We start from the raw sequence: 26,910 nt of genomic DNA on the forward strand, positions 1-26,910 counted from the left end.
TGTTGTCAGCAAATGTGCACAAAGCAATGCCACATATAGGGGCTGATTCTGTGTCGGATGTACCTGCTGCAAGGGTTCTGCTGAAATCGTATATTAATGGAAATCCTAGCCAAATGATCCTGGAGAGGAGGTGGTATGAAGGATGGAGGGAATGTAATAATGGAGTAAGGACCAAAAACTGCCCCCTCCATGATTTGTTAGTGAGACGTTTAGTAACCAGTCCGAGATGTACTGTAACATTGCACCATGGGAGAAGGAGAGAATGTCGGGAAGACCAAGGCCACAAGTCCGTTTAGGTTGAATAAGATGGTTCCTCGCTAAGCAAGGTTTCTTCTGGTGCCATATAAAATGAGAGAAAGCAGTTGTGCATTTAAGGTAATCTTCTTTGCTATGGAAGATGGGTATCATGGCAAGGAGTAGGAATGTTTTTGGAGCATGACCTAGGAGAGGAATATGCAGGTCTCTCCAACAGGGCAATTCAGAGATAATTCTATTAATTTTGGTATATAATTATATTTATAAAGGTTCCTGAGTGAGGATGAGCTTTAGGTAACCCATATATTTCAGTAAATAAAGTAATACAGAATTTAGAGGTCATGGTCTGGTCATAATGAGATGGCCAGGGTCAGTTAAAATTAGATTTTCTGATTTAGATCCTATAGCCAGCAAAATAACAAAATGAGTCAGTATATTGTAATACAGCTGGGACAGATTCTGCAGGTCCGAAATAAACAGCTGCATGAAGCTGATAGCTCTCTGTACACATATATGTAACACATTGTATAATGTATCTTACAATATGTATTTATTTCCCTCAGATCTGGTTGTTGCAGGACACATGGGAACTTTAGAGAGGTGAGTAATTATTTGAAAAATCATAGACCCTGAGAGGTATACTTACTAAAGTGCAGGCTTTTAGAAGTGGAGATGTTGCCCATAGCATCCAGTCAGATTATACTTAACATTTATCTAGCACCTTCTATAAGATAATCGCTAGAATCTGATTGGTTGCTATTGGCAACATCTCCACTTCTAAAAAACCACACTTTAGTAAATATACCCCTGAGTCTACTTATATGACAAACAATATTTTAATATGTAATTTTTTAATCCAAGAATTGAAGAGATCAGATCACTATATATATATTATCCACACTATCCTATGAATAGAAAAAGTATAAACCAGGCATTCCCATTTCTTACCCTGTGCTAAAATAAAGACACAACACTTGTTTGGCGGTTAAGGGTAATCAATTTAATAATGACAATAAAATAATCCAGAGTTCCTGAGAATGCAATGTCAACATTTAGTATTGCAGAAAAGGAAGATATAATAGAATGGCATACCTCCACCCCTCACATACTGTAGACTAGACTGTGAAAATAGCCAACTCCATTCCTGTACTAGATTGAGTGTTTCTTATGTACCCGCCCAGGTCCTCTCTCAAGAGCTAGACCATTCATCTTACTTCAAAGAGGAAGGTGCCTCACAATCCTACAATTATATTTACTGCCATTGAAAAGTGCTTTACCACAAAAAGCCAGGTTCAAAGAACCGCAGCCTGTCACCCAAATGACCTAAAACAGCCAACCTCCCAAAGAAAAACAAGCTATTGAAAACATAGAATAATGATGAATGCCATCAGGCCTGTACAAACCCATGGCAACAAATGCTACAAGTCATACCACCAAGCTGTATCACAACATTGGTATTAACCCACCTCAGCAGCCTTTTAATGACAGCAGGACCGTGTGGAAACCTGCAGACCAGCTTAGAAACAAGTCAGTCCAGACATTGTGTACCCTCATCATCCAACGACAGATCTTAGCCTGGTCAGACTATTGTGGAAGATGAGGTCAATGCCCCCACAATCATGAAATCATAGCCCTTGAAGTTGAAAACCCACCGTCCAGGGACCCAACACTGTCATTCATCAATCCCTACCAAGTCATTCCAACATAACTCCAGAATACAGAGCTACCAAAGAAGCCTGTCTCCCAGTAGTGGTCGCCTGACAAACTGAGTGGTGATGCTCCACCTAAAATATAAAAGAAAACCCTATAAAGCACATATCCCTGGGCATGTACCATGACTTGCAAAGAAATAGCCTGCACATTCCAAGGGTGGCAAAACCACAAAAACATGCAAACATACACATCAACTCATATCACAAGAACACAGCAAATGCAGAAAGAATGAGGAACCCTGCTGAAGGTAGGGAGATCTATCCATGAGCCAACCAAGGTGTGCAGGATACATATCAAAGCAACCGGCTGGACCTAAATGAAGCTGAAAGTAATGCTAGTAAAGGCAGATAGAAGGTAGCTGAAAAAATATCCAATACCAGCAATGGCAAAACAAAGACAGATTCAACCCCGACCATATGCAGAGCATGCGCCCAAAGAGAGGGCCAGTAAGAAACACACCCAACCACACAGCACATTTCACAGACTGTGAGAACAGGCCAGAGAATGAAGCAGAAGACCCAAAGCTAAAGTGTGCATTCCAGAATCAACACCCAAGTCACACCCTGCACATCAGCAGATGCAATACAGGCAAACAAAGAAGTAAATATAGATGGTAAAAATAATCCAGCATTGCTCAACAGCTGACAGTGTCGGGTCCCAAAGGAGTAGACTGGAATGAAAACCAGAAAGAGACCAAGAGGAGGAGGGACAGAGGTCTCCTGCCACGCAGTGACTGTCTTCATGGGAGTGTGTCACTGAACCTAACCCAGCACAGACAATGAATGGGGAGGTAGGTGTATCATGTCACAGCAGAGAGAGACTGGGAGGCAGGGTAGAGGGCAAGACTGAATACTTTAGGGGCCAACCTGATCACGGTCTCCATAATTAATTCTAGGGGGAGAGGGAGGTGTAAGAAACACACTGTACCAATAAATTATGAATTTGCACAGAAACTGTTAGAGAGGCATGACTGACACTCAGCCAGAATCAACAGAACCCTGGATGGCAGAGCTGAGGAAAGGTAGGCAGAAGTGGGCCTCCATAAAAGGGGGAAGAAGCACAGGAAATGGGGAACAGGCAAAGATTTGCGGATGGATCCAGTAATAACTAAGCCCTCCCACAAGCAATAAAAGGGGAATGTATGTATATGACCAAGATATTGAAGGGGATACTCCAAAAGAAAACATAAACACTGGTATGTGCACACATCAACCCTGTTCAACTAACAGGAAGCTACAACCACTCCGTAGCGTCACCAGCTTCTGACCCGATGAATAAGACACAACAGTCTACAATGGACACCAACATATTTTCTAAAACATTGACAGCGGCTGCAGAAAAGTCCAACCCTAGGTAACCTAATTAGCAGAGATAGAGTGAAACAAGGACACCCAAAATGCACAGTAGCCTGGAGACATCCAGTTCATTACTCACTTATTTATTTTTTAACCACTCGTACAGATGCGACCATACCAGACTGGGCTTTTCCTGACATGGTCGCATCTGATGCGACCAGTCTGAAATGCTTTCCAGCATCAGCCAGTTTCAGAGGGACCTTCTGGCCCCTCTGCACCTGCACCTCCTAACTCAGTCTCTGCTGATCACTGCTGTTTGCAGTGATCACCGGCCAAGTGATACCCCCCACCCGGCGGCTACAGACAGAAACAGCTGCCGGGGTAATATACTGCAAGGAGCCGCTCTGCTCCTGTGTATGCCCGGCAGATGCTTATCTCCGCAGCTTCTGGAGTATTAGATTTTAGGAGCCGCTTTGCTACTGTACATACCTGGCGCCTCACTGTGCCCAGCGACTGCTCTTCTCTGCAGCCGCCAGGGTATTGGATTGAAGGAGCCACTCTGCTCCTGTCACTGTGCCCGGCGGCTGCTCTTTTCTGCAGCCACAGGGGTATTAGATTGAAGGAGATGCACTGCTCCTGTACGTACTCAGCGGCTGCCCTTCTCTGCAGCTGTTGGGGTATTGGATTGAAGGAGCTGCTCTGCTCCTATCACTGTGCCTGTCCCCCCTCGTGTGCTGCAATATTCTGATATATCGATTATCGATATATCAGTGAAAAATCGATTATTGGATAATAGATATTTGCATTGATTGTTCCATTAAGCCATTGAAAATGGCTATTTTTATAGTATACTGTAACAATTTTTTTTTATAAACTTGTGTTGGACAAGTGTTAAATTGATGTTCTTGACCTAATTCTATCATAAAAAAACACAACAAATTCTGAACTGTTTCAGGAAAAAAATTAGCCAGTTAAGTGGTTAAAGGGTTTCACTATTTTTGTTTTTATAGCAGAAAAATTTACTTTTATGTCATATAATTTATTGATAATTCCCACTCTGTATTTCAGGAGCATAAAGATCCTTGTATGTCTGGTGATTTTCTGTGGTAAGTCCTTGATTATATCCATTATCTAGTAGTTTTTGCTGAAATAATGAAATCTAACTTTATAATTTGCTTCATTCATTCCAAATATTGATAGTGTTGATTACATGTAATTACTTGTTCTCATGTTCTTTGCCTTTAGCATACATATTCTCATGAAACACAAGCATAAGAAGACACAGAAAGTAGTCATCACGGCCATTTGTGGCTTTATTTTTACAGATAATGCATTGATTGTTTTGCACTGATTAGCTAGCATGAAAAGGCCACTGTGACCTGCTGCTTGCTTATACAGACCATGTGGGTATAAATGATCTAAAGTGTATAAATGAAGTTAATTGATACATTTTATATGTGTGTCAATTTAGACATGCTGCTGTATGTGCCTCTGAATTAGCCGGGCTCATCATCAGTATTTATCGGCCTTTATTGTGCTTCAGTTGCACTTGCACACATTGGGGTCACCTCTCCGGGTGTAGGGGCTGTCAGTGCGACTTACATGACCGTTTTAATTACATATTGTTTACAGGATATGTGGAAATTTGTTTAAAATTTTTTTCCAACTTTAAATCAGGCCCTTAATGTTTCTTTCATTGTATAATTTCAGGGCTAAAGAATAATTATATAAACTTCTTCTTCATTGTGTCATTAAATTTCTCATTATTAGGAGTCATAATGTTGTTAGTGACAACACACCAGTCCTTGTTTGAAAACAATATAATTATCACGGATATGCGGGTAAGTTGATATATTAAATTTCCAGTGCTTGGTTACCCTAATTTCCCATCATCATCATTGTATATTTATAGGGCACCACTGATTCTGCCACCCCAGCCAGTCAGCATACAAATAAGTGGGAATAACATAACAAATATATGGAAATATATATATATATATATATATATATATATTGTGATAGGATCACTGGTAGAGTGGTCAGTGGTTAATACATTTGTCCTAGGTTTTTGCCCTATGTGTTCTAAAACCCCCAGGAGAAAGTCTGCAGTGAAGCAGATTTAAGTATCGGCTTTTTGAAAAGCCGGTTTGGGACCTGGGGATGTGGATGTGAGGAGAGGGTGGGCTCCATCCACAACCCACTCCAGGTTTTGGTTTTTGGCCTGTTAGCAGGCTGATTAGGCTCTGCACCTGGAACTGGCTGATATAGGCAGTGTGTGATTGTAAGCTAGGGTTTCATACCTGGGAGAGCAAGCAGACTGGCTGGCTTAGAGACACTTGCTGAAAACTACCTGTAAGTCTTGGGCATACGCTTGTGTTGATGGTAGAGGCAGTAGGCCCCACTATTTCTTTAGAGAGGGAACCTCTTGTCTAGTTAGTGCCCAGACATGGCTAGGATTTACTTTTATGTTTTGTTTTCCTTTTTTGTTGCACAATAAAGACTGGTACCGACAAGCTAGTACGAGACCCCAGACTGGTGTACTATTTTCCCGGCTGCCGTGTGTGTGAAGAGGGAGTCCATCTACCCCAGGAGAGGAGGAGAGGGACTCCTAATCTGGTCCTGTTACAATAACGAGGTCTGTCTAAAAAGTTTGGTGAATGGTCTGATATATCTGTATGCAATGCTTGCAGCAAGGTCGCTCAAGTGCGCTGACATGCATGGACATGTCTGGACCAGGCTTGCCTACCCTCCCGATTTGGTCGGGAGCCTCCCGAATATCAGGTGCCGCTCCTGACCCCCCGGAGAGGTAGACAAGCCTCCCGGCTGCTGCCTGCCCCCCCGCCCAATGATGCGATTCGTGCTGAATCGCATCATCGTGGCTCCACCCCTGCTTCACAATGCCTTTATTTTCGCATTGTCCCCTAACATGGACCCATTGCCCGGCCATGCCCCCCACTGTTTGCAGGCATTCAGCTCCCTTTCCGGAAGGAGGGAGCTGAATGTCGGCAAGTATGGTCTAGACCTGCCCCGTGTCTGGGTTTACCCGAGGCCACCACCGCACTGCCATTGCATTCATTTCAACATAGTGTCCCGAGCATGTGTGTGTCGGACAGCAATGGAGCAACGATACAACATTAAGTTCTGCTTCAAATTGGATAAATCGGCAACAGAGACGCCCAAAATGTTGGTGAAAGTGTACGGGCAGGATGCTGTGAGTAGAAAATGTGTGTACGATTGGTTTGCACGCTTTCGCAGTGGCAAGGAATCGGTGGAAGATGAGCTCCGTTGCTGTTCGACGCACACTGCTCGGGACACTCTGTTGAAATGAATGCAATGGCAGTGCAGTGGCGGCCTCGGGCAAAGCCCGACTGGGGGCAGGTCCAGACATGTCCAATCATGCAGCGCGCATGAGCGACCTTGTTGCAAGCGTTGCATACAGATATATCAGACCAATCACCGAACTTTTTAGACAGACCTTGTATAAGTGTGCATGTGTGTGTATATGTATATATATATATATATATAATATATATATAATATATATATATTTATTTGTGTGTGTATGTATATATATATGTACACACACAAACACACACACAGATTCAGCTGTGCAGGAACTCCCAATCTGATTTGTGTTACTGCCGTGCTGCACACAGTGTGGGGTAAACAGCAAGCAGGCAGGTGGCACTCTCTCCGGACTTAATAATTCTGACATGTCTTTTTACCTTAATTATTAAGTCTGGGGAGAGCCACCTGCCTGCTTACTGCTATATATATATATATATACAGTCAGGTCCATAAATATTGGGACATTGACAGAATTTTCAGATTTTGGCCTCTATTCACCACCACAATGGTTTTGAAATGAAACAAACAAGATCTGCTTTAACTGCAGACTTTCAGATTTAATTTGAGGGTAATTACATCCAAATCAGGTGAACGGTTTCTATATGTGCATCCCACTTTTTAAGGGGCCAAAAGTAATGGGACTATCAACTCAAAAGCTATTTCATGGACAGGTGTGGGCTATTCCCTCATTATTTCATTATCAATTAAGCAGGTAAAAGGTCTGGAGTTGATTCTAGGTGTGACATTTGCATTTGGAATCAGTTGCTGTCAACTCTCAATATGAGATCCAAAGAGCTGTCACTATCAGTGAAGCAAGCCATCATTAGGTTGAAAAATCAAAACAAACCCATCAGAGAGATAGAAAAAACATTAAGTGTGGCCAAATCAACTGTTTGGAACATTCTTAAAAAGAAAGAACGCGCTGGAGAGCTCAGCAACACCAAAAGACCCGGAAGACCACGGAAAACAACTGTGGTGGATGACAAAAGAATTATTTCCCTGGTGAAGAAAAACCCCTTCACAACAGTTGGCCAAATCAAGAACACTCTCCAGGAGGTAGATGTATATGTGTCAAAGTCAACAATCAAGAGAAGACTTCACAAGAGTGAATATAGAAGTTTCACCACAAGATGCAAACCATTTGATGAGCCACAAAAACTGGAAGACCAGATTAGAGTTTGCCAAACAACATCTAAAAAAGCCATTACAGTTCTGGAACAACATCCTATGGACAGATGAGACAAAGATCAACTTGTACCAGAGTGATGAGAAGAGAAGAGAAGGAAAGGAACTGCTCATGATCCAAAACATACTACCTCATCAGTGAAGCATGGTGGTGGTAATGTCATGGCGTGGGCATGTATGGCTGCCAAAGGAACTGGTTCCCTTGTATTTATTGATGATGTGACTGCTGACAAAAGCAGCAGAATGAATTCTGAAGTGTTTCGGGCAATATTAGATGCTCATATTCAGTCAAATGCTTCAGAACTCATTGGACGGCGCTTCACAGTGCAGATGGACAATGACCCGAAGCATACTGCAAAAGCAACCAAAGAGTTTTTTAAGGCTAAAAAGTGGAATGTTATGCAATGGCCAAGTCAATCCCCTGACCTGAATCCGATTGAGCATGCATTTCACTTGATGAAAACAAAACTGAAGGGAAAATGCCCCAAGAACAAGCAGGAACTGAAGACATTTGCAGTAGAGGCCTGGCAGAGCATCACCAGGGATGAAACCCAGCGTCTGGTGATGTCTATGCGTTCCAGACTTCAGGCTGTAATTGCCTTCAAAGGATTTGCAACAAAGTATTAAAAAGTGAAGGTTAGATTTAGGATTGTTTAGTTTGTCCCAGTACTTTAGGCCCCTTAAAAAGTGGGAGGCACATATTGAAACCATTGTAATTCCTATACCGTTCACCTGATTTGGATGTAATTACCCTCAAATTAAATCTGAAAGTCTGCAGTTAAATCACATCTTGTTTGTTTCATTTCAAATCCATTGTGGTGGTGAATAGAGGCCAAAATCTGAAAATTCTGTCAATGTCCCAATATTTATGGACCTGACTGTATATATACACTGTACATATGCAGGTTGAGTCTCCCATATTATAATATTCAGAAATACGGATTTGTTTTTGCATGACTCAGTGGAACATTTGACTTTTTATGGTTCAATGTACACAGACTTTGTTTAAGACATAAAATTATTAAAAATGTTGTATAAAATTACCTTCAGGCTCTGTGTGTAAGGTGTATATGAAATATAAATGAATTTCATGTATGTACACAAACTTTGTTTGAGCTATAAAATGATTGAAAATATTGTATAAAAGTACCTGCAGGCTGTGTGTATAAGGAGTATATAAAAGCCACTTGCCTCCCAGAAAATTGAGGTGGTTTAGGCCAGTACATTTTTGGGCCATCTTACTTGTAATTCATGGATGGATACTCCACAGAAGTTTTATGCAAGGGATTATCTTCTGCCGGCTTCTTGGGCCACTAGCTGCACAGTTATACCACTTTCAGACAGAAAGATCCCTAAAACCTGGGTTTTTCCCATATCTTTCAGCCCAGGAAGGACCCGGGAATTTGCTCCTAACCCCCTTTCACACAGCACAAAATTCCCGGGAAATTTCCGGGTCGATCCCTTTCACACAGAACACAGATTATTACTGCAATATACAGTGTGTCATAATAAATGGACTGCTTTTATGGCACACAGAGATGAGGTCATGAAAAGTGCAGCCCGTGCACCGCCATCTCAGCCAATAAGCGCTGCCTACTATGCCCGGAGTAGAAATACCCGGGTCGGCACCTTTCAGACAGCCGCCAACCCTTGTAAGACCCGGGAAAAACCCAGGTAAATACCTGGCTCGAAGTACCGGGAATTAGGTCCCGTGTTGACCCTTTCAGACAGAAAAAAAACCCGGATCGATCCGGCTAGAGCCGGAAACTTACCGGGTTCTTTTCTTTGTCTGAAAGGGGTATTAGTTATGTTGCCATCCCAAGCTGATGACTCCTGGCACACTGATTAGTGGGTGGTATTGGACATTCACTGATCAGAGCATTTGGAGGTTCCTACAAAGTGATTAGTGGGTGACTAGAGCTATGCACCAATCAGAGTGTATGATAACAGCTAAAATTTGGAACTGCAGTGTGTTAATAATTTTTTTAGGAGTTGCCACCAGAGATCTGGGGTCTGATTTATTAATTAACAGAGATTTTGGCCATTATAAAGCTAACAGAGATTTTAATGATATGCACTATAACGCCACCAAAGATTGGGTCGGACTGCATTGTAAAAGCCCCTAGAAATTTAGAGGACCTTCACTTTAATGGGATTGTATTTTACAGTGGACTCCAGTATAGATTTGGTATTATTTAGTACTTTGTTATTAGCATGAGTTGTAGTTAGTGACTAGCATGTATTGTGTTTTCACTACTGGTTTTGAGAATGCTCCCTGTATTACAATATACTATGCATTAAATAAGAGTTACTGTAAATGGGGAATTAGGGCCTGATTCAGCTTTGGGAATAGAGTAATATCCCTTTTACACCGGAGCTTAAACCCGGGTTTTTGAAGGGTTAAACCGGGCAGCTCCCTGGTGTAAAAGGGGAGAGAGTTGGATCGCCGGGTCGAGTGACCCGGCAATCCAACCCAGGTAACTAGCAGGGTTTAACACGGGCGTAGCCCATGAAACCCTGCTGTGAGAACAGCGCACTCCAGGTCACTATGACCTGGAGTGCGCTGCTAGCCGGCCGATTGGTCCGGCTTCAGTGGCACTTGGAGATTACATCATCTCCAAGCGACCACTTTCACTCCGCAAAAGCCGGGTCTATGCAAACCCGACTGCGGTGTGAGCGGCGCTGACTCGGGAATATCCTGAGTCGGCGCCGGCAAAATTCCGGGTCTGATCCGGATAGGAACTTTGTTCCAACTCTGGGTCAGACCCGGAATTTAGGTGGAAAAGGGGTATTAGATATAACAATTAACTGTGTACCTGGACAAACCATGTTGCAATGCAATGGGAGCAAATACATACATTTATTTTGCATGCAGGGTAAATATTGGCTTCTTTTGCATGTAGCACAGAAATGCTGGACAGCTTCATTTTTACACTGCAATTTTGATGTCATTTTGTCACACCCCTCCCAAATCTAAATCTCTCTGCACATGTTACATCTGATCCACCTGCAGTGCTGCATGGTTTTACCAATATGCACAGTTACTTGCTATATCTCACTCAGGGCCTGATTCAGAGCCGGACGCTATTTGCGGACGGTCATTCCAAAAAAGGTGCCGGCTATTTATATTGAGCGCTCGCTCATTGTGGTTTGTTGATGCCTCTATGTCTGAGCGAGCGAACGAAAAATGCGCCCCTTTGCCGTTCGCATCACATGTCATCTCCGGTATTTATTTGATTAATCGGGTACATCGAAAGGCATCTGAACTGCTCGCAGTGCTTGTGGTAGGTTTTTCCAACCGCAATCACTGCGAGCAGTTCAGGCTAAAAGACAACCAAGTGACGTGGTCGATGACGCTCCTTTACTAATTATGCACTCCCATTAAACGCCCTTTTTACCATTAGGCACGCCTGCATTCGGATCTCCACTCCCCCCATTTTCAAGCACCTTCCCCTGTTACCACCCACAAACGGTACATTCGGTCAATCAAATTAGCAGCCCCTTGCTGTTTTGCGAGCGCTCGATTTCCGACTGCAATGACTTTTTTGCGCATTAAGACCCATGCGCAGTTGTGCGAACATCGCTCATAGCGAACGAGCGGCCGCTTACAAGCGGCTCTGAATCAGGCCCTCTATTCCCAAATCTGAATCAGGCCCTTAGTCATTTGTATTTTATTATAGCTCTTTGACATAACTAGATTTTATATATTTAAAAACCACTCCTACATAAGACAAACCATGTCTTTACATTTCTCATCACACCCATGTTTTATTGTGGCATACTGAAGGGCTTGGACCATTTGTTTGCATTTGCGCACTAGGCCATTATTTTCTGTCCCTTCCATGGACATAAGGCATTTTACTGGAAAACTAAAGAAAGGTCAGTTCAAGAGCCAAAATGCTGCCATTATGTAATAAGCAATGAGCAATAACTAACATGGATGCGGGAGTTAGGACAGGCACAGCAAGCCTGGATAACTGTCTGACAGCTCCAGATCTTGTGCCCCTAGAGTGTGTGTTGTGCACAAAGTAAATTCATTGGGCCTGATTCAGAGCCGTTTGCTATTTGCGGTCGTTCGTTCAAAAACAAGGGGTGGCTATTCAAATGATCCGTTCGCAAATTGCAGTCTGTTCACACCTCTAAGTCTGAACGAGCGAGCAAAACATACGCTCGTTTATTTGTTAAAAACGCCCCCCTGGCCGCTCGCACCATACGTCATGTCCGCTATTTATTAGATTAATCGAGTACATCGACCAGCGTATGAACTGCTCGCTATTCTTGTGGTTGGTTTTTGCTACCACAATTTTGCGAACAGTTCTGGCTTAAAAAAACCCAGTGACGTGGTCAATGACGCTGCTGTTTTAAATATGCACAACCATAAAACGCCCGTTTTGACCTTTAAGCACGCCTGCGTTCTGATTTCCACTCCCCGTTTTCAAGCACCTTCCCCTGTTACCACCCACATACGCCTCATCCTGTCACTCAAATTATCAGGCATTCGCTATTTTGCGAGCACATGAATTTCGGCTGCACTGACTGGTTCGCGCATGCGTATAACGATCCGTACGCATGCGCAGATGTGCGAACATCGCTCGGAACGAGCGTACTGCCGCTAGCGAGTGGCTCTGAATGAGGGCCATTGTTCCTTGTTATATCTAACAAAGATGCTGCCACCTGTGGCCATATATGTGTTTTGTTTAAGTGACCACATTGATACAGACAAAACACACATATCCCCTTCTCATACCTTTATTATATTCTCAGTTCAAATTGTTACTAAGAACCTGATTCAGCAAGGAACACGCAATCGGTCGATTAATTTGCACTGCGCATGCATAGGCATCGTAGTGCGCGAGCCAGACGCTGCGTTCAGAACCGCGATCGCAGAGGATTCACAGACCCATGACGGAGTGATTGGCAGGAAGTGCCGTTTCTGGGTGTTGATGGGGGGATGGTTTGGTGAACACAGATGCGCCAGTGCGTTTCAACGCCATTGTATGAAAGTGAATAACTTAGCCACTGCGATACCAGACGCCGCCTGAGGCCTCATAGCGTGCGCAGAAGTCAGCAATTCCTGAGTGAGGTCTGACCTGCTTTAACTGTGCGTATGGGTCCGATGTTACTCGATGATACCGATTGTTTTGCTATGTTGTCAAAGTATATAATGTGAGTAAGGGGAAGTGGGCATCCTTATGTCAGGCTGCGATCACCATGCGAATGCACCCATTTACATATCACTGTTGATATTAGCAACAGCAGTGCGTGCGTATAAGTGGAATAGCGATCCGTAGTGAAACAGGCCCTAAGTTAACAAAGAGTACAAACATCCATAAATGTGTGAGACATTACACAATACATTTTTAAATCTAAAGCTGCATACACACACGATTTTTTTTAATGATAATCGTTAAACGATATCGTTTAACGATAATTGATGGCAAAAATCGTTCACTTTCTGAGTCAAACGATGAATGATTATCGTTCATGCGCGTTCACGTTTGTAGTTTGTCGTTTGTAGTTTGTCGTTCAGTCAGACTTGTCAACTCAACGATTTTCATTAAGGGAATATGCAAAAATCTTTTGTAGTTCATAAAAATCGTTCATGACATTTAGTAGATGAACAACTTTAGTAAACGATTTTAGTAAATTTTTTCAAGGGAAAAAATCGTTTACTCAAATCGTTCATTAAAATAATCGTTGTGTGTGTATGCAGCTTAAGTAATTAAAAAACCATCCAAATGTAGCCTGACCTGCAGCACATCTATAATAAGAATATAAATTCCCTGGTTATATTTGCAGAGATGTTCATGGGTCATGGGAGTCCTGATGAAGATAACAAATTTTTAGCTTAATTTAAAAGTGAATTACACTGACTGACTGTTAAGGTGGCCACACACATGGCGATCTGCACACGATCAGCCGATGTGTACGATTTGTGTACGATTTCCCTTGAAACTCTCCTCGGTAGCTTTGCACACGATCTGCACACAATTTGGTGTCCAATCTTCATATGATCTCTCCTGCATCCAGACTTTCACAGTGCATCGCCTCCTAGATTGTCAGATCTGCCCTACTGCATGGCAGATCTGAAGATGCGATGTGCGACCAGTGGGGACGCGTATCGCGATTGTGAGTGGGGACTCACGATTTACTCAGGATTTGGCCATATTTTACACGATCTGTCATTCCAATGTGTCAGAATCGTCCAGATCGGGTAAAATATCGCTATGTGTGTAGCCAGCATTACTCTCCTTGGGGTCCAGCATTGCACCTGATTCAGCAGTCAGCCAGTTCCTATCACATTCATGCTCTCTGTGCTTCTGGCAGGATTTTGTACTATAAGCAGTAGGCCTGATTCAGAGTTGTACGCTATTGTCACCGCAGCCGCGATCCCGTATGCAGCTGCTCTGTGGAAATATGCAAATGTCGCAGCCACCGGGATATGTATTTAGGCACCCACCGGCTTATTTGTAATCCCTGCATCTGCATGCAAAGATGCAGCATCGGTCACAGATCATTCAGTGTTAGGAGTACTGAAGTAAATCTATGGTCGTGCAGAATGGCCATGGTAACTGAGATGCTGGAGCCATGTTTACGGCATACGGGATCGTAGTTGCAGGATGTGACATCCCCCCGAAACGGTAGCGACATGCCTGCGTTTTGTAGCCGACACTCCCTGTTATCAGCCCCAAACACTATGTGTTTGTCAATTACACTGAGAATAAATACTCACTGCATGCGACTATGGTAATGTAATGTACCTTGATGCATGAACAGTGCGAATGAGCTGCATGCACAGACAGCTGATAATCACTCACTGCAAAAACATCTGCATAGGGTACATCTCTGAATCACGCCCATGTTTTCTGAGTGAGTTAGTCACCAGTTCATGGCAGAGAGCACAGGAGAATTGGGGAAATGTGTTTTCTAGCATTTTATTTTACTGGAGAAATTGATGTTGATTGTATTTTCCACATGTATAACACATTGTCATTTGTAAGCTGGGTCTTAACTTTGTTGTCTTGTTTGAGAAAAAACTTTTGGGGGTAGATTTACTAAATCGGGTGTTTAGAAGTGGAGATGTTCAACCAATCAGCATCTACTTAACATTCATTTAGCACCTTCTAGAAGATAATAGCTAGAAACTGATCCACTTCTAAAAACCCGCACTTTAGTAAATATACCCCCTGGTGTCAGTGGTTCAACTGAATTATGACATAGATTGCTAACATTACATATGTATTCTCAATAAAATGTTTCCTTATTGTTTTGCCCAGTACCATAACCATTCTTCCACACATGTTTTGTTTTTAGGAGAGACTAATGCTGTATTCGTCTGTGAATAAATTAGTAAATAGCCATATCGAGAGGCTTCAGGTAAATTTTACACTCATGGTAATTTTGCCCTAAGCCTTGTGTGAGCTGTCCATGGTTATTTCTGCTGTAGAGACAATGGCCCTCACTCAGAGCCTCTCGCTATTTGCGGTCGTTCGTTTTCTAAAAAGGGGTGGCTATTCAAATGAACCGTTCGCACTTTGCGGTCTGTTCACGCCTCTAAGTCTGAACGAGCGAGCAAAACATGCGAACGTAAATTTGAAAAATACGCCCCCTGGCCGCTCGCACCATACGTCATGTCCGCTATTTATTAGATTAATCGAGTACATCGACCAGCGTATGAACTCTCGCTATTCTTGTGGTTGGTTTTTTCAACCACTATTTTGCGAGCAGTTCTGAGTTAAAAAAAAAACAAGTGACGTGGTCAATGACGCTGCTGGATTAATTATGCACTCCCTTAAAACGCCCGTTTTGACCTTTAAGCATCGGACTTCCACTCCCCGTTTTCAAGCACCTTCCCGTTACCACCCACATACGCCTCATTCTGTCACTCAAATTATCAGGCATTCGCTATTTTGCGAGCACATGAATTTCGACCGCACTGACTGGTTCGCGCATGCGTATAACAATCCGTACGCATGCGCAGTTGGGCAAACATCGCTCGGAGCGAACGAGCTGCCGCTTACGAGTGGCTCTGAATCAGGGCCAATGATTCCTATACAGTACATGACACTTTTAGAATATGCTGATGCGTTGTTTCATTGGTTAGTTTTTGGAAGCTGAACGTTAAAGTTACCAGCGGCTTCTCTAGTGGATCCAGGACCTTAGTGGTCTCCTGTATAGCACAGTCTAAGGGGCCTATCCATTACGTGACCTGAAATACTGAACATCTAGCGTTCAGTCCTTCAGGTCGCCAGGTGCGGTGCCCGCACTGAACGGCGTTCACTAAACGTCATTCAGTGCAGGAGAACGACCTCCCTATCTGCAAACATGTGGAACCTGATGAGTGTTGTCAGGTTGACAAGCATGTTCGGCAGATAGTTGGGGTCGGCAAGGACCCAGCGTGCACGTGCATCGCTGGTCCTTGCCGGCTATCCATTAGACGACTTTCTGAACGATGTGTCCAAAACCTACTGGTTTTGGTCGAATTGTTTAAAAAGTCATCTAATGGATAGGCCCCTTAACACTGTGTATATGGGGGTACAAACTTCCAATTAGAACATATTTGAAGACAACGACTTATATGATGCTCTTTTGTTAACAAAACGATTATCAACTACATTTTTGATGGCTTTTACAGGCCATGGAGATATAAGTTAGTTATAAGGTCCTTGTTCCTAGTAACTTGATAGGCTACATTTTCCTGAATATTAGCATAGCTGACAAAATGGCAGCCTCCACTAGACTTTATTTTTGACACACATGAGGGAATTCAATTAGCCGCAGTTTATGACCTGCAGCTAATTGATAACGGCACGCAAGGACAAACTGTTCAATTTTCCTTGCATGGTAAACCAGGGGTTAACACATGCTACCTATTGGTTATGCAAAATCAATGGGTCCTTCCCGCACGTTAAATCTCAGGGGAAGCCTTTTTTTTTTCCTTGCACTCCTGAAACTGAGCGGGTAAGACCACTTATGGGTATAACGCGTGGGGTAAACCCTGCTGAGTGAATCGACCAATGCGGGTAATTATTAGCTGCAGGTTAAACCCGACAGTTAATTGGATTCCACCTTTTATATGAAAGCAGCAAATCACTTTGACACTGGAGTACGTACGTGGTCTGCCCACATACTGTACTTTCTGGTGTTTGGAGCTGTGTCTGCAAATTAGGTGCTGATATTCTCCCATTTTGTAGATCATTTTTAGTAATTCTTTTAATGGGTCATCTGATTACCTCAAAACACACAGAGACTATTGTGTCATGCCATAAAGAAACAGAGTTTACTATGTTATCCATTGTCATTGTTCAGATGCTTTTCTGCAATATATTATGTACAGTATATCACTGTGCAAATACAGGAAAATTATATTCCTAATGTGACTGTGCTGTTACCTTATAAATAAGTCCCATATAACATTGTTAGTGGTTTTACGATTACATACCTCCCCCATCCTATAGTATTGTGGATAATCTGAGCACTATTGGCACCCCCTGTTATCTCCGTGTCTCACCACATAAAGGTCTGTCCCTGTTACATATAACCCTGCCCCCACTAACATAATGACATAAGTGGGCGTGTCACTGCCTCCCACAAGAGCAGCACATTTATCTCCTCAAGTACTTTTCTGCTTGAACGATCTATAGGTTGTTCTTTCTCCACACACTTCCAAACTGAGGTCACACCGGATGTGCAAGAGATGATGATTGCTTACAGACCTCACAACATATTGGGGGAAATTCAATTGCTGGTGAAGGGTTGAAATTGCTGTTGCCGCGGTGTTTAAACGCTGGCAATGGTACCCCATCTCTCTCACTTTGCCCGGCCGGTCAAATTCTCAATTCGCACAAAAGTGCTCTCTGCCTTAGAGGGTGTGAGATCCCAAGTGCGGAGTCTGCCACATAGATTTGGCCGGGGCGCACAGATTCGCCCTTAATTGAATTCCCCCCAAAATGTGACAGGTTACTACAAAAAATCTAGGTATAACATTTGTAATTTTATGTATAATAATAATAAGTATGTAGCTGTTACTAAGATACTCATGTACTCTGGTTTATACATCCACTTCACAGGCACAAATAAAAGCCTTAGAAGAAACTATACTGGAAATGAAAAAACCCAAAGGTAAGAGGACTGTGGTCATGTGCACAATTCATATGTATATAGAAAGGAACTGGATCTGACTGATAGGTTTTGCTTGCAGGGTGCGTTTAATAAACAGACCAGTTTCTCCTGTCTTCACTTAAGCGGAAATGTATGACTTCCCCTCACTGTACGCATGACTCAGTATAGCATGGTAATCCAGCTACATGCCCACAGCACTCCCACGAGACAGATCTATTGCATGCGACCACAGCATTGCCGCCCAGTTACCGCTCTGACCTGCCCATTTCACACAATAAGGGATCTAGCCAAGATCGTCCAACTCAGATTTGTCTTCTGCACATGCACAGTATCCTAGAACTCGCTATTTCCAGCAGTATAAAATGCTGCCTCCAAATCAGAATCAGCCCCATAATGCTGGGCCTAAGTGTCCCCAAAGTAATCTGGCCCAGGACTATTTTTACCCAATTGAGCAAAGCCATCCCCTCTGATTACTGGCAGTAATGAGCACCAGAGCAGTAGCTGTGTCATCCTTTCACCAGGGAGATGAGATCCTCTACAGACCATCCAGCTGCCCATAAGCACATGATACAGGGCCTGATTCACTACTGATCGCAACTGTGAATGCAATAGCGATTCTGCACGCAGTCTCACTGCGATAATATGCAAAACCATTGCGATCATCATGCCGCCGTAGCACAACATAAGGACGCCCACTTTACCTTACACACATCCATAATTGTTAGGAAGACTGCAAAATCATAGGTAACACCAAGTACAATCGCAGCCTCACACACTTGCACAAGCTCTGACCTTACTCAGAAATTGCTAACCTTATCGCACCCTTAGTACTCAGGTTGCGTAATGCATCGCAGTGGATAATTTATGCACATCACCGCAATGCCTGCATTTCACCGACCACCCCCCCATCACCGCCCACAAACAGTACCTCCTGTCAAATACTCTGCGTTGGGTCTGCATATGATCGCAGTGGCCGGTTCGTGCACGCACTGCGATGCATACGCATGCATAGTACACAACAATCGGCCGATTGCGTGTGTATTAGCAGTTGCGATCCTAGCTGAATCCGACTAACAGTCTGATGCAACACAGCCCCTCATGTCCTAATAGGTTGTGGTCTGCTGCTTTTCCAATGAGCCAGAACCCAACACTGCTGAATACATACAATAGTAGGAACGGATGCACCAGATCTAAGTGTATATAGAAAAGTTCTGAAGATACATCACTGCACTATAACTCTAGTCAATCCCCTCTGCTTGTCTGCCTGAGCACAATATGACTGCAACATTCACAGTGTGATGTGTTACTGTAACTGCTGAAGTTGGAGATTTCAGTTTATCACTATAAAAGGCTTATAAATCATGTTATCCAATAGGATACAATTTCTCCAATTTAATGTGTTGTATACAAACATAGCATTTATATAGATATCTCAGGTGGCTATAAAGTGCAGACCCCTGATCTCTGGTGGCTATAAAGTGCAGACCCCTGATCTCTGGTGGCTATACAGTGCAGACCCCTGATCTCTGGTGGCTATACTGTGCAGACCCCTGATCTCTGGTGGCTATACTGTGCAGATCCTAGATCTCTGGTGGCTATACAGTGCAGATCCTAGACCTCTGGTGACTATAGTGCAGATCCCAGATCTCTGGTGGCTATAAAGTGCAGATCCCAGATCTCTGGTGGCTATAAAGTGCAGACCCCTGATCTCTGGTGGCTATAAAGTGCAGACTCCTGATCTCTGGTGGCTATAAAGTGTAGACCCCTGACCTCTGGTGGCTATACAGTGAAGATCCCAGATCTCTGGTGGCTATACAGTGCAGTTCCTAGATCTCTGGTGGCTTTACAGTGCACAATCCAAATCTCTTGTGACTATACAGTGCAGACCAGTGATCTCTGGTGACTATACAGTGCAGACCATAGATCTCTGGTGGCTATACAGTGCAGATCCTAGATCTCTGGTTACTATACAGTGCGGATCCTAGATCTCTGGTTACTATACAGTGCAGACCACTGATCTCTGGTGACTATACAGTGCAGATCCTAGATCTCTGGTGGCTATACAGTGCAGATCCTAGATCTCTGGTGACTATACAGTGCAGATCCTAGATTTCTGGTGACTATACAATGCAGATCCTAGATCTCTGGTGGCTATACTGTGCAGATCCTAGATCTCTGGTGGCTAAACAGTGCAGACCCCTGATCTCTGGTGGCTATACTGTGCAGATCCTAGATCTCTGGTGGCTATACAGTGCAGATCATAGATCTCTGTTGGCTATACTGAGCAGATTGTAGATCTCTGGTGGCTGTACAGTGCAGATCCTAGATCTCTGGTGACTATGCAGTGCAGATTCTAGATCTCTGGTGGCTATAAAGTGCAGATCCCAGATCTCTGGTGGCTATAAAGTGCAGACCCCTGACCTCTGGTGGCTATAAAGTGCAGACCCCTGACCTCTGGTGGCTATAAAGTGTAGACCCCTGACCTCTGGTGGCTATACAGTGAAGATCCCAGATCTCTGGTGGCTATACAGTGCAGATCCTAGATCTCTGGTGGCTTTACAGTGCACAATCCAAATCTCTTGTGACTATACAGTGCAGACAAGTGATCTCTGGTGATTATACAGTGCAGACCATAGATCTCTGGTGGCTATACAGTGCAGATCCTAGATCTCTGGTGACTATACAGTGCAGACCACTGATCTCTGATGACTATACAGTGCAGATTGTAGATCTCTGGTGACTATACAGTGCAGATCGTAGATCTCTGGTGACTATACATTGCAGATCCTAGATCTCTGGTGACTATACAGTGCAGATCCTAGATCTCTGGTGACTATACAGTGCAGATCCTAGATCTCTGGTGGCTATACAGTGCACAATCCAAATCTCTGGTGACTATGGAGTGCAGATCCTAGATCTCTGGTGACTATGCAGTGCAGATCCTAGATCTCTGGTGGCTCTACAGTGCACAATCCAAATCTCTTGTGACTATACAGTGCAGACCAGTGATCTCTGGTGACTATACAGTGCAGACCATAGATCTCTGGTGGCTATACAGTGCAGATCCTAGATCTCTGGTGACTATACAGTGCAGACCACTGATCTCTGGTGACTATACAGTGCAGTTCCTAGATCTCTGGTGGCTATACAGTGCAGATCCTAGATCTCTGGTGACTATACAGTGCAGATCCTAGATTTCTGGTGAATATACAGTGCAGATCCTAGATCTCTGGTGGCTATACTGTGCAGATCCTAGATCTCTGGTGACTATACAGTGCAGATCCTAGATCTCTGGTGGCTATACAGTGCACAATCCAAATCTCTGGTGACTATGCAGTGCAGATCCTAGATCTCTGGTGACTATGCAGTGCATATCCTAGATCTCTGGTGGCTATACAGTGCAGATCCTAGATCTCTGGTGGCTATACAGTGCAGATCCTAGATCTCTGGTGGCTATACGGTGCAGATCCTAGATCTCTGGTGGCTTTGCGGTGCATATTCCAGATCTCTGGTAACTATACAGTGCATATCCTAGATCTCTGGTGGCTATACAGTGCAGATCCTAGATCTCTGGTCCAAAGGCAACTAAGACAGGAAGGTTTGATTAGCATGTTAGAAGTTAGCATAAGCAGCTTATTTAAGTGCCCAAGTGGTAAATGTTGATCATGCGCATCACAAGTTGCCTTTTAGGGAAAATGACACTGGTAGCCTGTAATAAAGCTTGGAGGGAGATAAAATTGGAGATAAATAACATCAACCAATCAGCTCCTAACTGTCATTTTTCAAATACAGTCTGTAAAGTGACAGTTAGGAGCTGATTGGTTGGTGCTATTTATCTCCAATTTTATCTCCCTCCAAGCTTCATTAAATCTCCCCCTAAATCCTTTACTTCAAATGATTACAGTTGAGCTAATAGTATTTTATGAGTGAGGAGTGGTGGTGGGGTAAGGGGTTTGTTATGAGCTGGACATCGGTGGGTTTCTTAACTACAGTGTTCATTGACCTAGGGCCTGGTGGGCCCACAAGACAAAAGCAATGATAGATTCCTGCAAAATGTGAGTGGCCAATTACATGAGAGGTGTGGCCAGTCACATGAGAGGTATGGCCAGTCACCGGAGAGGAAGAAGGAAAGAAGAATAACTACCCTGTTCATTTTACTTGAGTGATTTTGTTTCCTTCTGGCACAGTGTAAGATGTGGATCTTGTTAACCAGTGTGTGACCACTCTCTAACCCAGGGATGGGGAACCTCAGGCCCGGGGGCCGTTTAAGACCCGCGGAGTCATTTGGTCTGGCCCTCTGAGCTTTTTTTCTACTAGCCTCATCTGACTAGCAGGGTGCCTAGAATGGCAACGTGCAGCCAGAATCTATGCAGCAGTGCCGCCTAGAGCATCTTTAAACCGCTTCAGATGGTCACACCACTGCCCTTACAGCTCCCCAGAGCATCCTCAGGTTGCTCCAGGCATTGCTGTAATGACCAGTGATTGTGGCCCTGCCCCTATGTAACTTCACACAGAGGGGGTGTGGCCTGCACCAGGCCCGCAAATAATGTTATATATATATATATATCAAAATGGCCCACCGCAGAAAAAAGGTTCCCGAGCTCTGCTCTAACCCCTTCCCATTTGCTTAAAATATATGGGCAGTTCTGTTTTCACTACTTCTAGATGCTCTCAACTTGTCATTTGTGAGAAGAGCGGTGTCATATGGGGCATACCCAGAGCCATCGAGGGCTCTGATGGGTATGGGTACTGGGGGCATGGCCAAATCCAGGAGGAGTGGCCATGCCCTCTCTCCAAAAAAACCTTAAGAAACTATTCTGCACAAGGGGGTTGCTCCAGGGGAGGGGGGCGATCAGTACAATCACCCCTACCTACAACACATCTCCTCTCTGCCCTCTAACACTGGCCATGCCTGTATAGCAGTGCAGCCGCAATGGCACATCAAGCACTAAGAGGAGATTACAGCAATCTCCACTCTCTCACTGCCCAAAGTACCGCTATGGCTGCACTGCTATACCAGCACAGCCAGCGGTAGTGGGCAAAGCATTGAGGGCGATCACTCACTCGGGCCCCCATCAAGCCCCTCCAACCGGCTCAGATACGTTTAAGTAGTACTCGCTTGCTCGGCACCCCTGTGCATCCTTGACAACTGTCCTTGCAGTGAGGATAAAGTCCTGACTGAGCAGGGCAGTCACCAAATATATGAACTGCCCATTATTCTCATATACAGTCAGGAGCATAAATATTGGGACATTGACAGAATTTTCATATTTTGGCCTCTATTCACCACCACAATGGCTTTGAAATGAAATAAACAAGATGTTCTTTAACTGCAGACTTTCAGATTTAATTTGAGGGTAATTACATCCAAATCAGATGAACGGTGTAGGAATTACAAATGTTTCTATATGTGCCTCCCACTTTTTAAGGGGCCAAAAGTAATGGGACTATCAACTCAAAAGCTATTTCATGGACAGGTGTGGGATATTCCCTCGTTATTTCATTATCAATTAAGCAGGTAAAAGGTCTGGAGTTGATTCTTGGTGTGACATTTGCATTTGGAATCAGTTGATGTCGACTCTCAATATGAGATCCAAAGAGCTGTCACTATCAGTGAAGCAAGCCATCATTAGGCTGAAAAATCAAAACAAACCCATCAGAGAGATAGCAAAAACATTAGGTGTGGCCAAATCAACTGCTTGGAACATTCTTAAAAAGAAAGAATGCATCGGAGAGCTCAGCAACCCCAAAAGACCCGGAAGACCACGGAAAACAACTGTTGTGGATGACAGAATAATTATTTCCCTGGTGAAGAAAAACCCCTTCACAACAGTTGGCCAAATCAAGAACACTCTCCAGGAGGAGAGCTCAGCAACCCCAAAAGACCCGGAAGACCACGGAAAACAACTGTTGTGGATGACAGAATAATTATTTCCCTGGTGAAGAAAAACCCCTTCACAACAGTTGGCCAAATCAAGAACACTCTCCAGGAGGTAGGTGTATATGTGTCAAAGTCAACAATCAAGAGAAGACTTCACAAGAGTGAATATAGAGGGTTCATCACAAGATGTAAACCATTGGTGAGCCACAAAAACAGGAAGACCAGATTAGAGTTTGCCAAACAACATCTAAAAAAGCCATTACAGTTCTGGAACAATATCCTATGGACAGATGAGACAAAGATCAATTTGTACCAGAGTGATGGGAAGAGAAGAGTATGGAGAAGGAAAGGAACTGCTTATAATCCAAAACATACCACCTCATCAGTGAAGCATGCTGGTGGTAGTGTCATGGTGTGGGCATGTATGGCTGCCAGTGGAACTGGTTCCCTTATATTTATTGATGATGTGACTGCTGACAAAAGCAGCAGAATGAATTCTGAAGTGTTTCGGGCAATATTATATGCTCATATTCAGTCAAATGCTTCAGAACTCATTGGACGGTGCTTCACAGTGCAGATGGACAATGACCCGAAGCATACTGCAAAAGCAACCAAAGAGTTTTTTAAGGCTAAAATGTTATGCAATGGCCAAGTCAATCCCCTGACCTGAATCCGATTGAGCATGCATTTCACTTGATGAAGACAAAACTGGAGGGAAAATGCCCCAAGAACAAGCAGGAACTGAAGACATTTGCAGTAGAGGCCTGGCAGAGCATCACCAGAGATGAAACCCAGCGTCTGGTGATGTCTATGCATTCCAGACTTCAGGCTGTAATTGCCTGCAAAGGATTTGCAACAAAAGTATTAAAAGTGAAAGTTAGATTTAGGATTGTTTAGTTTGTCCCATTACTTTTGGCCCCTTAAAAACTGGGAGGCACATATAGAAACCGTTGTCATTCCTACACCGTTCACCTGATTTGGATGTAATTACCCTCAAATTAAATCTGAAAGTCTGCAGTTAAAGCACATCTTGTTTGTTTCATTTCAAAGCCATTGTGGTGGTGAATAGAGGCCAAAATATGAAAATTCTGTCAATGTCCCAATATTTATGCACCTGACTGTATATTCATGTAGATTCACTATCTGCTGTTGCTTTTCTAAATCCCGGAATGTTGAGGCCCTGCTTTTTAGATAAAGGGATAAGCATTAGCACCCATGTTTAAACATCCCTTACATTAAATAGCATTCAAATTTATTAATGAAACAATTTTTTCCTAAAATAGTCCCACTTTGGGGATAATAATATCACTGCTTAGCAGATGTGGTGACAATGCTCTGCATTCACTGAGAAACTATCTTACTGCTATATATGTTTTACTGCACGGTGACTCAGTGTTACCTAGATATCTACAGAACATAATTGATGTCAGCTAATGCTTTGTTACATATTGTTTTGAAATTATGTTTTAATTTTAACAAAAATTTATTTTGATCTTTAATTCCAGGATGAAAGAACTACAGATTGAAGATCTGATAATCACTGGATTTTTTTAAACTTTTATTTGGGATTTAGTTAAGGGTGGGTGATTTAAGTTTTTCAAACTTTTAAATGGGATTTAATTAAGGGTGGGTGATTATTTTAACATATATTTCTCCATATCTTATTTTATTATATTAATTCTTAAAAGAAAGTGATCTTATACAATTCGATCACTATTTCCTTTGAAATGATACAAAGAAAAATAAATGGATAAATTAATTATGCAAAGAAAACATAGAAGAGAAAATAAACTGAATAAAAGATCAATGAAAGAAAACAAGAGGTCCAACTCTGTCCACTTATTCTCAGGATTGAGCTGGTTTTATGCTAAACATATTTACATTTCTTTACTGTTGCCTACAACGCTGTATTTGCTACATGTGCCTTATTAGCTCACAGATCATGCACATGTGCTGGACAATGTCATTGGACAACATTATCTGCATCCTTCCAATAAGGGACGCCATTTCATCAGTATCATTTCACATAGACAGAACTCCCCATGTGACCATAGTAAAGGTAAGTATCAGCACATGTTATAAAAGATAAGGAAGAGGTATTATCCATATAGGAAAGAGGATGTCTCCCCATGCCGAGTTTCGTCACTTAGACGGTCTGTCATGTTGCCCTTATAATACAGCCAAGCATTTGTCCCTGCTCCTCCTGCTATTTCTCAGCCCATTCTGCTCCAGCTTTTCTTCATCAGAGGACCCTTTCAGCACTCCTGCCATGCCACTCAAAGACTGATACTGAGTCATGTAGGCCCCATTCAACTGTCAAGGTATGCACACTAAAAAGGGTTGGGCATGGATGGACAGGGTTAAAAAGAATGTGTATTATTTAATATGGCCTCCAGTGAGTGGTTGCAATGAGTGTAGGGGATGAGTAAGTTGATTTCAAATAAAATACCCTGTTCAGTAAGTGTGGGAAAACACTCACGAGTTAAATACTTAATGAAGTGCCCAGGTGCCCTTTCTAGATAGTATAATAGTGCAGGCAAGATGGATCACACTCAGGGACTTGTAGATACAGAATAATATCACTCTTATATTAGGAGTATACTTATAGAGCTGAAGGAACAGCCACCTAAATCATGAATACAGAAGACTAAACAATGATATCAGATATTGACTCAGAATGAGTATAATCAAGAATCTGAACAAAGAGAACTAGGAGCGTCAACCGAACTGCACAGAGCAGCCTCAAATGTTCCCCAAATCTGTGTGGTTGTCACCCACTCCACAATGACAATCACTACACACATAAAAATGGGAAAGGGGAACCAAAATTGGGCGCTTTAAGATAAATGAAATGTCACAAATATACAATCAATATACATTCCTTAGAATTGTAGCTCCTCGTGTGAAGTTTTGTCTCTTTTGATTATTCTGTGGGTTCGGACGTGTATCCTCTCCTCATTGCATTAAGTATAGCATGTAAAACAAGAATTACCAATGTATCAGTCACCTATACTTTCTGTCATATACAAAAAAGAGACAGAGTGTATCCACATGCAACACCCCCACGTGCTGAACGTGCGTACCCCACTCACAGAAGGAAATGGATAACAA

General features: G+C 43.1%; 1 long non-coding RNA gene across 1 annotated transcript; it reads left to right on the forward strand.

Annotated features, from left to right (window-relative positions):
* The first annotated feature begins 799 nt into the window (after positions 1 to 799).
* Positions 800 to 25,309, forward strand: LOC148539691 (uncharacterized). Its single transcript, XR_015869913.1, has 6 exons — positions 800 to 855; positions 4,332 to 4,369; positions 5,034 to 5,104; positions 15,111 to 15,173; positions 17,867 to 17,918; positions 25,305 to 25,309. It is a non-coding gene; the product is annotated as an uncharacterized LOC148539691 (long non-coding RNA).
* The last annotated feature ends 1,601 nt before the right edge of the window (positions 25,310 to 26,910 follow it).

Source organism: Taudactylus pleione, unplaced genomic scaffold (genome assembly GCF_031769625.1).
Source record: "Taudactylus pleione unplaced genomic scaffold, aTauple2 ptg000021l, whole genome shotgun sequence".
In the NCBI taxonomy this organism is placed as follows: Eukaryota; Metazoa; Chordata; class Amphibia; order Anura; family Myobatrachidae; genus Taudactylus; species Taudactylus pleione.